This window comes from Trachinotus anak, unplaced genomic scaffold (genome assembly GCF_046630095.1).
Source record: "Trachinotus anak isolate AG129_WGS33_773 ecotype Australia unplaced genomic scaffold, CSIRO_AGI_Tana_v1 ptg000002l, whole genome shotgun sequence".
Lineage (NCBI taxonomy): Eukaryota > Metazoa > Chordata > Actinopteri > Carangiformes > Carangidae > Trachinotus > Trachinotus anak.
Genome location: NW_027273853.1, coordinates 3,805,444 through 3,818,831, shown reverse-complemented (window position 1 = coordinate 3,818,831; position 13,388 = coordinate 3,805,444). Strand labels below are relative to the sequence as shown.

The 13,388-nt window shown below is 40.9% G+C and overlaps 1 protein-coding gene across 1 annotated transcript in view; it reads right to left on the bottom strand.

Moving 5' to 3' along the window:
* The window catches only part of LOC139628766 (synaptic vesicle glycoprotein 2B-like), a 33,142-nt gene extending 21,978 nt beyond the window's left edge, over positions 1–11,164 (bottom strand). Inside the window, exon 1 of the mRNA XM_071490809.1 lies at positions 10,997–11,164. The gene's annotated coding sequence lies outside the window, so the exon portion shown is untranslated. The remainder of the gene's footprint in view (positions 1–10,996) is intronic.
* Between the last annotated feature and the right edge of the window lie 2,224 nt (positions 11,165–13,388).

The following is a 13,388-nucleotide window of genomic DNA, read 5'->3' as shown; positions in this document are numbered from 1 at the left end:
TCAGTTACGTGTCTCTGTCCCGTCCAACTAATATTTGTCCGAGTTCACTCAAAGCTAAACTGGTGATATGGATGTGTCAGTCATTTGGGCTCATTTTGTCTACAGTTAAGATGACACCAAACAAAAAGAAATCAAAAGCAAACACTGCAGAAAAAACTATTTCAGAGCCCAAAGTTAACACCAGCAGTTTGTTTAATCATAAAACAATCACATTGCAGAATATGAAGAGTGCATGGCTCAACAAAAGAGAGAGATGGATAAGTGCCAAAGTAATTGTTCATTAATCGCAATTGATGTAAAAGTTTGAAATAATCATGATATTGGTTTTATGTCATATCGCTCAGCACGACTTCTCACACACCAGTGATACAACGGAGGTTCAATATTTTGCTCCAGGACGTTTCAACATGTGGGCCAGAGGAGTTGGGAATCAAACTGCAGACTTTCCAGTGAGTCCCTACACTCATCCCCTCTGGATAAATGCTTCAGATGTACTTTTACACACAAGGTCAAACTCATTAACGGGAATCTTCCTTCATTTAATGTACTGAAACTATTTGACAGTCTCTGTCACTCAACCAGACAGCTGTCTACTCTGCCATCTCACCAGCTGAGCAACAGGGATTCTGATTTTGATTGACATGTCATTTCGCCTGTCTCTTTCCATTTGTTAGTCATATAAGTGCTTGTTTTTAAAGTGAAACATATTCATTGTTTCTATAGGTTTCAATCTGTTGGTCCCTTTGTTATGGAGAGGAGGAGATTACTGCAGATAATTCAGCTGCCAGTAAAAAACTCTTACAGCAAAACTTACAGCAATGGTGGTAAAGACAACAACTTCCATGATCCCATGCTATTTCATGACATCACCCAACATGATTGAGAGACGTCTAACTGCAGAAGTTACATACTGTGCATTTCAATTTGATTCGGGCAGGCATGGGCAGCCAGTGTAGGTCCATGAGTAGCGGACTGACATGTGACCTTTTGGGCTCCCTGAAGACTAGACAGGCTGCTTTATTCTGGACCATCTGTAAGGGTTTTACTTTACGCAGCCCGACAGAGGAGCTTTACAGTTGTCCAGAGGAGAGAAGACCACTTAGAGATGCTGTAAACCTCTTCACACATATGAACAGTTACTCCACCAGGCTAAGGACAAATATACCAATCAACTGTTTATTAATGCTGCAGCCTGCTCAGCAATGTGTAAATGAGATCATCATCTCAAGCTGAGGGGAGGAGACATTAAACAGATTAAACACAGAAGAGCGAATACAATGAATAAATAATGATCAACACAAAAACAACAGGCTAAGATGATAACACAAAGGATTTCTGTAGCTTATCTCTTTTTTAAATCTATGGCAGTGGATTCAATCTCTCTCTTATTTTGCATATCTGTCTTATACATAATAAATAACCAAAAACAGATTATTGATAGTGAAAGACCCAGAATGAGAAAGAGTGATAGAAAGTCTGATGAGGCAGCAGTAGAAAATTATATGATCGGCAGGTGAATAGTGATGGTTGTTTCATCACTGGTAGCTGGCCAGCAGGAAATTAAAGTCTGGATAGAGTGGGTTAGACTCGCTGTCACATGACTGACTCAGCTTTATCAGCCTGTATTGACCATCTCTCTCCTAATAAAGCACATAGTTAATCTGATACCAGAGTCAGCAGAGCTTCTGCAGCTTTCAGCAACTTTAACCTTTTCTTCTCCCTCTAAATATCAGTCAGGAAAAGTTAATTTACAGAGTACAAGAAAACACGATAAAGAATGAATAATATTCTTTAACATTGTTTGGTTGTACATTTAAAAATATTGTCTTTCCATCAGACACTGATGGTAAATGCAGGACTTCTACTGTCCCTATTCAGCCTTAAGGTCTTCTCCAAGTTATTTCTCTCCAGAACAAACAGAGTCCTCAGACACAGTCTTACCAATTGACCAGCTCCCTTAATGCAAAGAAGCAGGAGCTTCATAACATAGCTTCATCACAACTCAGAATCTCAGCTGTTTGTATCTGTATATGTGAGCAGGAGTGAGGTTTGCATGAAATCAACATCCAAATGAATTACCAAGGAGAAAAACACATGTATGACTAAAGAGGAACAGAGACACAGTGGATTCAGTCAATATGAAAAATTAAAACACCTATAGTTAGAAATAGGTTCCTTCATCTCATTCTAAAAAATGTGTAAGATTATTCCTCAGTTAGCTCAGTGTCTGATTCTACATGTGTTGTGATGAATATGTCAGAGCCACCAGCAACATCATGAAAAGAGAGAGAGAGCTCACTGGTGTCGGCCAGCGAGAGAGAGAATGAGCGCAAGGAGACTACAGAGCTCCAGAGCCACTGGTGCTGTTAGCGTCTGAGCAGCGGTTCTCCCTCAGCAAGTTATTCCCAGTGTTGGTTCCCATCACTTATTTATAAACCTCACTGCTCATGATGGATGATCTTCTGTAAGTTTAGTCATCAGGTCCCCATTAACTGTGAGTAAATGCTAGTGCCCGTTTAGCTACAACCAGAACCGCTGTTAAACTGTTTCATGTCTTTTTGGTGAAGAGCTTCAGGACTCAGTCACAGCTGCATCTGCACCAGTATAACAAACAGTTTTACACTGTACAACTTTACCTCCTCTATTAAACCATGATTTCTTTTTTAATGTATCAAATAATTGTTTTATTTATTTATTACAATAATATTTAAATTTGTTGGTTCTACCACATTGGTAAAGATTGGCTGAATTTTGTTGGAGTACTTTGGAAAAAACAAACAAAAAAACCTGTAAAATGATCATAAATGGACAGAGCTCCTGCTCAGGTAGGACGGTGGTATAGTAGAGTTACTAAACCTCGAGTCGGAGTCAAGTCTCAAGTCCCCAGTGTCTGAGTCTGAGTCACCATTACAAGAGTCTGAGTCTGAGTCTGCGTCGCAAAGGTTGAGTCTCCAGTGCTCCACTCAGGCAAAGAGCTGATACACAAATGAAAAGAGCTACATCAAACACAAAAGACACACTTGTTAACAAACAAGTCACAGAAAAAGTCAGAGTCCTCGTCTCCAACTTCTGACTCTGAACGCAGTCGCTGCTCAGGTCACAAGTCAAACCCGCGTCCTGAAAGTCAGGACCTGGTTTTCCTGACGACAACAGTGAGGTAGGACGAGTGGGACTGAGACTGAAAGTTATTTTGACCTTTGAAAAAACTTTAGATAAAATCATCACATGTAGTAACTGTTGTGGAGCTTTCAGTCACATCACATCATCTTCAAAGGTCAAGAGTGAACTTTCAATCTCAATTTTGAAGCCAAAATAGACGATAAATCCTTAACAAAAATACGATCTACAGCTGTGACAAACTGTTGATGAAGATCTTCATTAGATTTAAAACATAAAGTGATTTATGAACAGTGACTGTTTGTATTCTCTGCACCTGTGAGCTCTAGTTCTTGTTCCACTGCCTGACTTTCCAACAAATCTCACTGAAGACTGTTGACAGTGAGATATGTTGTTAACTAACAGACAAATATAAACAGCCATAAACAGAATTTCACTCAATTTATCAAGTACAATAAAGTCAAACCCGTCTCATACAGCACTGAGCTGCTTTCTCAGTTACATAATCTCTGTCTGCATCATGTTCTCCTGCCTCCTGGAAGCAGAGAGGCCTCAGTCTGAACACTGTCTCTGTCAGTGTCAGAGAGTCTCAGTCAAACTCCTTCATCAGACCACGCTTCAGCAAATCACCTGGTTCCTCAAACACAACATCAGGTGTGGTCATCTGGTGTAACAGCACCTGACCACCAGACCTGTCTATGTGCTCTGAAAGACGTTAAAGCAGCAAAGGGGTGAAAATCAATGGGTTCACCCGGGTTTTGTGTTTACATTAATGCTGATCGGATACATGTGTCCACTGCAGAGTCATTTGACCCAGGTGTGAACGCCGATTAAACCCTTTTCCACTGCAAACAAAAGCCTGATGTTAGCAGGTCTTAGCGGGTTATTTGACCAGTGGAAAAGGGGCTTAACAAACCAAACAAACAGACAGAGCAAAACCTCTTACACTTCTTGAACAAGTTGAAAACAAAATTGAAGACCCTCAGAAAAAGAAAAGGTGGATCCTGATGGATCCTAAAACAAAATGCTGAGATACAGCAGAAAGTGTGTAAGTGTGGAAGATTTTCCTGAAAGTTAGAAAAATTATCTCATTACACCTGGATTTAAAAGTGGCGACGCATGACCCTCAGAATTACAGAGGGACATGAGTCAGCAGCTGTGTGGTCGAGGCGCTCTGCAGCACCATCACCTGAAAGTCAGGTTGGATTGTCAGACCACATCTGACCCACTCTGCTCTGCTCTCACTAACACATGTGCACCAGAATAAAACTTACAAACAAAAGAATCAATTACTTCAAACGGCACCGTGGGTGACAAGGCTGCAACAGGAACCCAGTCCTCTTCATCATGTGTATGAATACATCTGCAGAACATCTGCAATCATCCACAGCCCCTGGTGCACCCTGCTGATGACCTGGTTCTCCTGTCCCCCTCCAGAGACGGTTCACAGCAGAGACATCCTCACCAAGTTCAGTCAAACGTGGACACCAGCTGTGAATATGGAAAAGACCAAAACACTGACCTTTTCAAAAACAATCCCGTTCACTCTAGGAAATACAGAGACTGAGCAGACAAAACATTAACCCTCTTCAGGCCTGAATGTCATTCGACCCGACTGAGAATGAGCTGAAAGAGAAGACAGGAGGAGAAATCCTGCCCAGTAATTAAAATGTTATTAAATGGTGGTGAAGGAGTTCAAGTATCTTGAGGTCTTGTTGATGAGTTAGGGGACGGATGGCGCAGGAGATTGACAGGTGGATGGCTGCAGCTTCAGCAGTAAAGCAGGTGTCACACCAGATGGTTCCGGTGAAGACGGAGCTGAGCTCGATTTAAATGGATCTTCATTCTGGCCTCTGGTCATGAGCTCTGGGTAGTGACCAAAAGAATGAGATTGCAGCAACTGAAATGAATTTCCTCCACAGCGTGTCAGGGCTCAGCCTTACGTCGGGAACACACTGCCTGTGATGTGTGTGTGTGTGTGTTTGCAGGATACTCAAATGTTGGATTTCTCTTCATGATAGATTATAGAAGATGCTGCTGTCTCCACATGCAGCTGCTGAAATGAGTGAAAAGTATATTTATATTTTTTCATGTCTGTGACATGTTCATGTTCAGCCTAGATAGAGACTATAGTGGAAGAGACGCGTCGAACTTAAAGCCAAGACGTTCCACAGCCACTGTGTACATGCCACACAGCCAGTGTGCTCCTGGCCTGGGAGATGGGGTGAGGAGCTCTGACATCTGGAGGAGCTCAGAGTAGAGCTGCTGCTCCTCCGTGTCAAAGGGAGCCAGCTGAGGTGGTTTGAGCATGTGGATAGGATACCTCCTGGATGCCTCCCATTGGAGGTCTTCCAGACATGTCCAACTGGTTGTCCTCGGGGTAGACCAAGAACACGCTGGAGAAATGATCTATCTCATCCAGTCTGGGAACACCTCAGGATCCCCCAGGAGGAACTGGAAAACATTGCTGGGGAGAGGGATATCTACTTCACTTCACCTGCTGCCACTCTGCCACCGCTGAAGAAAATGGATGGATGGGTGGATGGTAGTGAGGTTTGGATCAAGAACTCCCAAATTGGGAAAAACATGGAAAACCCTGCAGAACTGTGCAAAAACATACTTAGAGTTCACAGATGGCCAATAGTGCCTGCAGGGTAGAGCTTGGCCAATATCCTTGAATAATTAAATGAATTATGAATTATGAATTAATCAATTAAAAATTTAAATTCAAACATCAACAGCTTTCTGTGCCAAGAGCTGAACAAATAATTTTTTTAAACCAAAGTTAGCAGGTATTAGCAGGTTTTTTAAATGCAGGTAAACCTGCTAAAAAAAGGTGATTGACTCTTTTCAGACTGCTTCTCTGTTCGACTGGAAGGACACATGCACACAACTGCAGGGAGCAGCGTCATCACATGCTGTAATAGAGCACACACACACACACACACACACAGATTCAAATAGCTGTCCGCTGCTGTGCAGATTGCTTTCGTATAGATCCATCGTATCTCATCCCCAGGTTGTTGCTCCTGTAAGTGTGTTGGAGCCTCTGTGTGAGACGCTTCAGTCGGTGATTGTGTGTTTTTGAAACTTATTGAGCACAGCCCACTCACAGCAGAAGCTGCAGCCACAGTGTTACTAGTTAAACAGCACCATGCTTGGCAGCTGACAGGTTTACTGTGTTTACTGTGTTTGTACTCAGCACAGGAAGGGGGCAGAAATTAGTGTGTTCACGCAGTGTGCTTATATCACTGCCGATCAGAGCTGGAGCCAATAAATGCCAGTGAACTGTGGAGTGATTTGACCCGGGAGTGAATGCTGATTTTACCCTTTTATTTATATTGAAGACAAAAGCCAGATGTTTTTTGTCCTGTGTGAAAGAGGCTAAAGATCAGAGTCCCCTCTGCCAGCTGAAGCTCTGCCCGCACACTCCTGCTCCAGAACCGACACCAAACAATCTGACCCAAACGCATCATCTCAAAACAAAAAGAACATTTGATCAAATATTTGAACCAAACCACCAGATCACAAAGTAGATTAGACCTGTATTTGACGCCAAACACAGAGTAGATGGAAAAACAGAAAACCTTTCTGTCCTGTGGGGTCATCAGTTGAATTGAATGTAACTGTTGTTTACTGCCTTTCATTATATTGCATTTGTTGATGATTGTCATCATTTGCACATCACTGTATATTTATTGCTGATCATTCAATCAGTCAAGTTAATGATTTTCTGCACTGCTTATTTGAATTTGAGAGCAACAGAGGGTCATCTCCACCTCTCCCTCCCCAGTTAAGAACATTGGGTTCAGTCCTGCAGTTTTGCCCACCTTTTTAACGTTTGTGTATTTGTATCTTAAGGATCATTTTAACATTGACGCAGCAGCAGTGCACTGTTGTTGACTCACTTTGAGACCATCCTCCTGTAAAAAGGTAGGTTGTTTGTGTAGCAGGTTATGACCCATAGTTGGGTTTTGTTGTTGGGTGACAGGAGCAAAGAGAAAAGAGCGGTGATGTGGTCCTCACATCAGGAGGAGGTCAGGGTGGATGCATGGGTCAACAAAACACAGGACTTTGCTCGATTCCCATGTGGAAGTAGCACTATGTTGTTTCTATTATCCATGACTGTTTGACAAAGTTAACCATGTTGTTATTATTGTTACCATGACAACAAAGATTGTCTAATGTTGAGGAAGAATTATTTTAACTCAAATCACCTTAGTTTCCTAAACCTAACCAAGTAGTTTTAGTGCCTAAAACTAACCAAGCCATGACCGTTTTTATAGTAACCATGGCAATGAAGGTAGGTAAGCCACTCTCAATGCAGTGTGTTTATTATTTTAACCATGACAACCAAGGTCTGGTACACCTGCTGCTGTAGGGACGCTGCTTCAGGAAACTATGGGTCGTATCAGAGGCTCGTGTGGCTGTTCAGGTTGGAGACTGGTTGTTCACTGAACATGAAAAGCACAGTACAAAAAAGCAAATTTGTGTCTGAAAAGAATTTTCAACCATAAAAATCCAGTTGTTTGACATAGTTGTGCATCCAGCAGCAGTGACTCAGCAGACAAGAGGAGGAGCAGGAGGTGGGCAGAAGACTAAGCTAGCCTGACTTCATTTATCAGGATTAAATAGTTTTCTGCTTTGGTTTCATCAGAAATGATGATAGTGTCCAGTCTGAATTCTCACTCTCTGCAGCTGCTAACTTCTAGTTACAGACAGTGGAAAGTGAAAAATAGAAACAGAATTTATACTGAATTTGTACTGATTGATACTTGTTCAAGTGTGATGTGATCATTTTTGAGACTGGAGCTACTTTACCGTTACATAGTTACGTAGTTACATGAAAAGGTGCTTTTGATAACGTTTTTCTTCAAAAGCTACAGTAATAAAATCATCATTGAATCTGTAAGGGAGTTGTGTAAATAGACATCAAAACATTATATAATATTAGTCGTGTGCTTCATATTTTGTTCTACAAATCGTCATAGTTACTTTCACCTCCTTTTTACTGTCATTTCCTGCCAACATACTCTCAATGGCAGAACAAGAATACAGTGGCAAAAGGGGAAGCAAACTTGGAGCGCTTTGTGTTCACAATGCACAGTTTAAGGGAACTGCAACGAGAAGCGTATCTCAAGAGGTGGTCCCAGCAAACCGAACTGAGACCTCCTCGAGAGGTGGCCTCAGTTTGGTTTGTTTCAAATGTTATGCTGCCATCACTGCAGGATGTAAACAACCCTGATAGATACTGTTTGCACCAATTCAATTCAAAAGAGCTACAGAAAATGGGGAAACTCCGACTCAGTCACGAGGTCTTTGGCTGACCAATGAAAATATGACCACTCAGTCAGTCAGTCAGATGCTACACCTCTGCTGTATCTGGCAGACAGTCTGTTATGATGACAACCTTTTCAACCTATTGATCTTGTAAAGAAACTGATGTATTAAACTATGCGAGTAGAAAGACAAAAACAACCAGGCTCAGACCCATGAGGAGGAGGAAGCTGAAGAGAAAGCTACAGATTCAGCCCAGTCACTTAGACAGGATTAATAATTCATCACGTTCCTATCTAAAGCAGGAAGAGACCTCATACACACACACACGCACGCACACACACACACACACACACACACACACACACACACACACACACACACACACACACACACTTAGGTACAGTGCAGTCTCCTGTTTCAAATCAGAGCAGAAGTAGCCTAAGCTGCACTCTAGCACAGCAGCGTGATCAAATATGAGCTATCGGCTGGTTTTAAAGGACCACGCCAGTGTTTTTCCATGTTTACCAAAAATCTTCTATTTTGCATTGTTCACACATTCGTTTCACCACATTTTGAAAGTCACATTGCAGGGACATAGGTCTATGACATAGTAATCAATCATGCTGAACATGTCTGCCTTCATCTTTGTCAGGCTTACTATACTATTCTTGTACAAATATATGAGTGTAAGAGTACTTTTAAAAGAGAGGAAAACATTAAAGGTCCCATATTTTACACTTTTCCAGTGCCATCAACAGGTCAGTCAGCCAATCAGAAGAGAGGCTGTGAGCCTATAGCAGATTTCAGTTAAACACTTAGAGAAACCAAATCCTACAAGGTTGGATGGTGGGCAGGGCTTGGGGCATGGCTGAGAGCGTTGACTGCTTTGTTGTGACATCACAAAGTTCCAGAAGTCCTGACAGCTGGTTTTAAGGCTCAGTTTCTGAATACAGGCTGTGTGCATTTCTCTGTGGACTGAGGCTTTGATCCTTTCACAGTATTAATATAGAAGCTAGACCTGCTTTATAATCACAAACACATGGACATCTACCTTTAGACTGTATGGGACCTTTAAAAATGCTTAAATGGTCAGCAGTAATATAAACTGTATGTAACACACAGGCTAAAACATCAACACCGGTAAAAAAAAAAGGACATCAGGCCAGTATAACTGATGCCAGTTTGAGATTGTCCTCACAAGAAAAAGTATTTGTAGTTTCTTAAATATCTTAAAGACTTGTACTTTGTACCTTTGCCTGACAAAGATGTGATGTGTCTGTGTGAATATTGTTTTACTGATAGGGGCACTGGATCAAACAAGACAAACAGTCTGCAGCTTCGTTATCAGCTTTGTAAGACGGTGCACAGTTGTGTAGCTAACTTCAACTGGCATAGCAGCAGACACTGCCATCCCATTGTCATGTATTCATTGTTTTCTTTTTCCTGTCTTGTCCTGTTAATGTTCTGCCTTTTGTGTTGCAATAAATAATACAAAAACAAAAAAACAGTGCCATCCAGACACCCATATGGGTCATTTGGAAGATGAAAGCTTTAGAGGTGACAAAGTTTGGAGGACTTGTTGCCATATTCTGTTGATGTTGTGAAGTCAATCAACATCAGCATCTTCTTTACCATGTCACTCTACAAAATGTTGACTCTTCGTAAAGGAAAACACAGTTGGACCAGTGAAATAAGTTCTATGGTTTCTAACATCAGAATGAATAGTTTGCTGTAAACATGTTTACAACACTGACAGATGTATACTCTGCATGACATTACAGTCAGTCCTACACAAGAAGCTTTACCATAGCTCCTTTATGGGAGACAGTAAAGACACAAAGACCAAAGCCCAGCTGTTCTTCTTCTAAATGTTTGATGGGAAGTCAATGTTACACAATGAATGAGTCAACAGTAACAGCGAAAAAACCCAACAAAAGTCCTTATTCCATTTTATAAACGCTCATGCTGTTAAATGGAGTATACATACTGCAAGAGAAAGAATGAAATATGAGAAGTGTGTTTGCGTTTGTGCGTGTGCATTGATTACATAATGCTGTTAGCAAGCAATCCCTGCTGAATAGGAGCTTTCGTGCTTCCTGCTTGTTATTAATAGATTCATGTTCTCATTTACTTTGCACCTTGTTAAGGACTCCAAACTCTCTGTCCTCAATATGTTTGTCATCTCCTGTGTTTTTTTCTCTGCATCACATACAGTACAATCCCTGTACACAGAGCTGTGGGTGTACTATTAAAGCAAAAGTTCTGATGTCCGATCTGCTCATACTCTAAACATTACATTATCTACTCTGCTCAGTCTGGAAGTTAAAAAAACAAGACTTACAAATACATTGCACTGCATTTTACCTGAGAACTATGCACATATCAACATCTATAATAATTTTAAATATCTAGTTGTGCTCCAAAATCTTAAAATAAATCATATCCCAAGGTAATTTCTGTGCTGAGACTCAATTTAATACTGATTTTCTGCTTTATAATTGAAGATCTGTCCATAACATATAGACCACACTACAGCTTTTGCAAACCAAACCAAGTCAAAAACAACACAAGCGACTTAAACTACAAAAAAATAACTTACCAGAACAGAGGCAAATTGAAGTTTACATCCAGTCGATGGTGTCCTGACCTCACACAAATCTATCTTAAATCTAATTCACAGTCTGTAACACTATATATATAAAGACCATCAACGCACAGAGACAGGACTAAGAGATTAGAGACGGAGAGGGTAGCGCTGCCTCTCTCTCCCTCCTTCTTTCTCTGCAGCACTCCTCCCTGCTGCCACCCACCTACCACACGTACAATGGTTCAGTCCACCTCTGCGGTACTCACTAGAATATTCCATTTGGCTGACGGGTGGGGAGAGAAGGGGTCGGAGTGGGGGCGGGGGTGAGGATGGAGAGGGATTGAAAGAAGCATATGGGTGCCTGGTGGTAGGGGGGGTGGTGAATGGATGGAAGGATACAGGGAGGGAGGGGTAGATGAGGATGTGGCATAGGGGAGTGACAGATGTGTTGACTTAGTGTGAGAGTGGAGATGCTTGATGAGATACTTTCTCTACACCGTGGATGAAGTCCTGCAGCTTTACACAGATACTGTATACGATAAGCATCTTTCTTTCTTTCTTTCTTTCTTTCTTTCTTTCTTTCTTTCTTTCTTTCTTTTTCTTTCTTTCGGTCTTTCTTTTTTCTTTCTTTCTGACTGTAAAGGAGATATATTTTAAGTTTTAGTATTGCTACATAGCTAATGTTTGCATTAACAGCTGTTTACTCACCAGTCTAGAAGAAACCAAAGTTCAGCATCAAATTTCATTTCTTTTTGACCAAAAGCTGCTTCCATTGGTGGAAAGCAACTTTTCATTTTGCTTCTATTTCTATCACCTTTTCTTTTACTGAAGTTAACTTGCTAACCAGCTAGCTCCACCCTGGGCCGTCCCGTCTCGTCACTTTCCGATACCGAGTCACTGTAGTCTGTTCTGAAGAAGTAGCACTGCTCAGATCATGTATTATAAACTCTTGCATATAATGCTAATGTTGGCTATGTAGTAAAAGCAAAACTTACACAAACAAATATCTCCTTTTAAATGTAAACATGAAAATGTAAACAATAAATGGCTGGTTGCAAGGAACAACCAGCCTTTTATTGCATACTTAGATCTTACTGTGAATACCACTACTTTTAATACTGTTATTTTTCCTATTGACCCTATGTGTTTCAGTGATAAGGAAGTGCTCAGAGAAGGTATCAGGTTGCGTTGGTGGACATCTGGTTCATGTTACCACCCTACAACTGCATTTTAGTAAATAGCTGACCCGCTTTTAAGGACTGCCAGTGTTGGCAGGAAATGACAAACATTGGTCACTACCCACATGAGGCTGTTTATTGGACCAATTCCTCCCACACAGTGTCGGAAACACCAAGTTATGTTACTGATATATTAGTCATGGTGAATGGTCAGATTGTGTTGGTATTTGTTGCCATTAAAGATATGTTAACACAATATATCTTGATCATAGCACAGGTTGTGCAGTGGAGACTGGGTTTGTTTTAGAAATTGTGTGTGTGTGTGTGTGTGTGTGTGTGTGTGTGTGTGTATGTGTGTTTGTCTGTCTGTCTGTCTTTCTGTCACAGAATAGATTCTCCAAAGACAGACCATATGGAGCACCCATTGTGCGCTCATTAGAGTGTTCCAGCTGGAAGCGAAACACCTTAATCATGCACATACACACACACACACACACACACACACACACACACACACACACACACACACACACACACAGACACAACCACACAGATGTTGCCCAGTGTTTCTGGTGTGTTGACTTTTTTCCCTCAGGCCAAAAGAGGAAAATGAAGAAGTAATAATTGTACCATGTTTATTAGTTTACCATTAGTGAGGATCATAAACCATCTAAACTCACCATCATTATGGGGAACATGACTGGAATTTCCCTTTTCACCAAACAGATGAAACACCTATACACTGTATGATATTATTCTACAGTAGTTATTGAAAAATCACTGACTTTGTGCTTACAACAAAATTTCCTAAATTATTTTTGATTTAAATAATAATAATTATTATATATTATTATAACTTTTTGACGAACTCTGAAATAACTTTCAGTTGCAGTCTGTTCCTATACAGCATTGGCTTGTTAAATCTGTTTGCTGGTGGATATAGAGGTCATGTGTAAAACATGATGCTTGTATCCTGTAACATTTATTGCTAGCTCAAAATTACTGTATACTCTTATCAAATTCACTACTTGCAACTTGCCGCTTCTCTTCTTCGAAAAATGCTGTGAAAACAATACTCATACAAAAAATAATCCTAGTAACTGTAAGAGACTGAAGAAGGTGATTTACAATGCCATTCAGGGTCTGAGTCACCAACCTCACTTTACATCAAACTAAATTTTTGAGCAAAAATTAAGAACAATACAAGTGCTGTGATCTATTTTGGG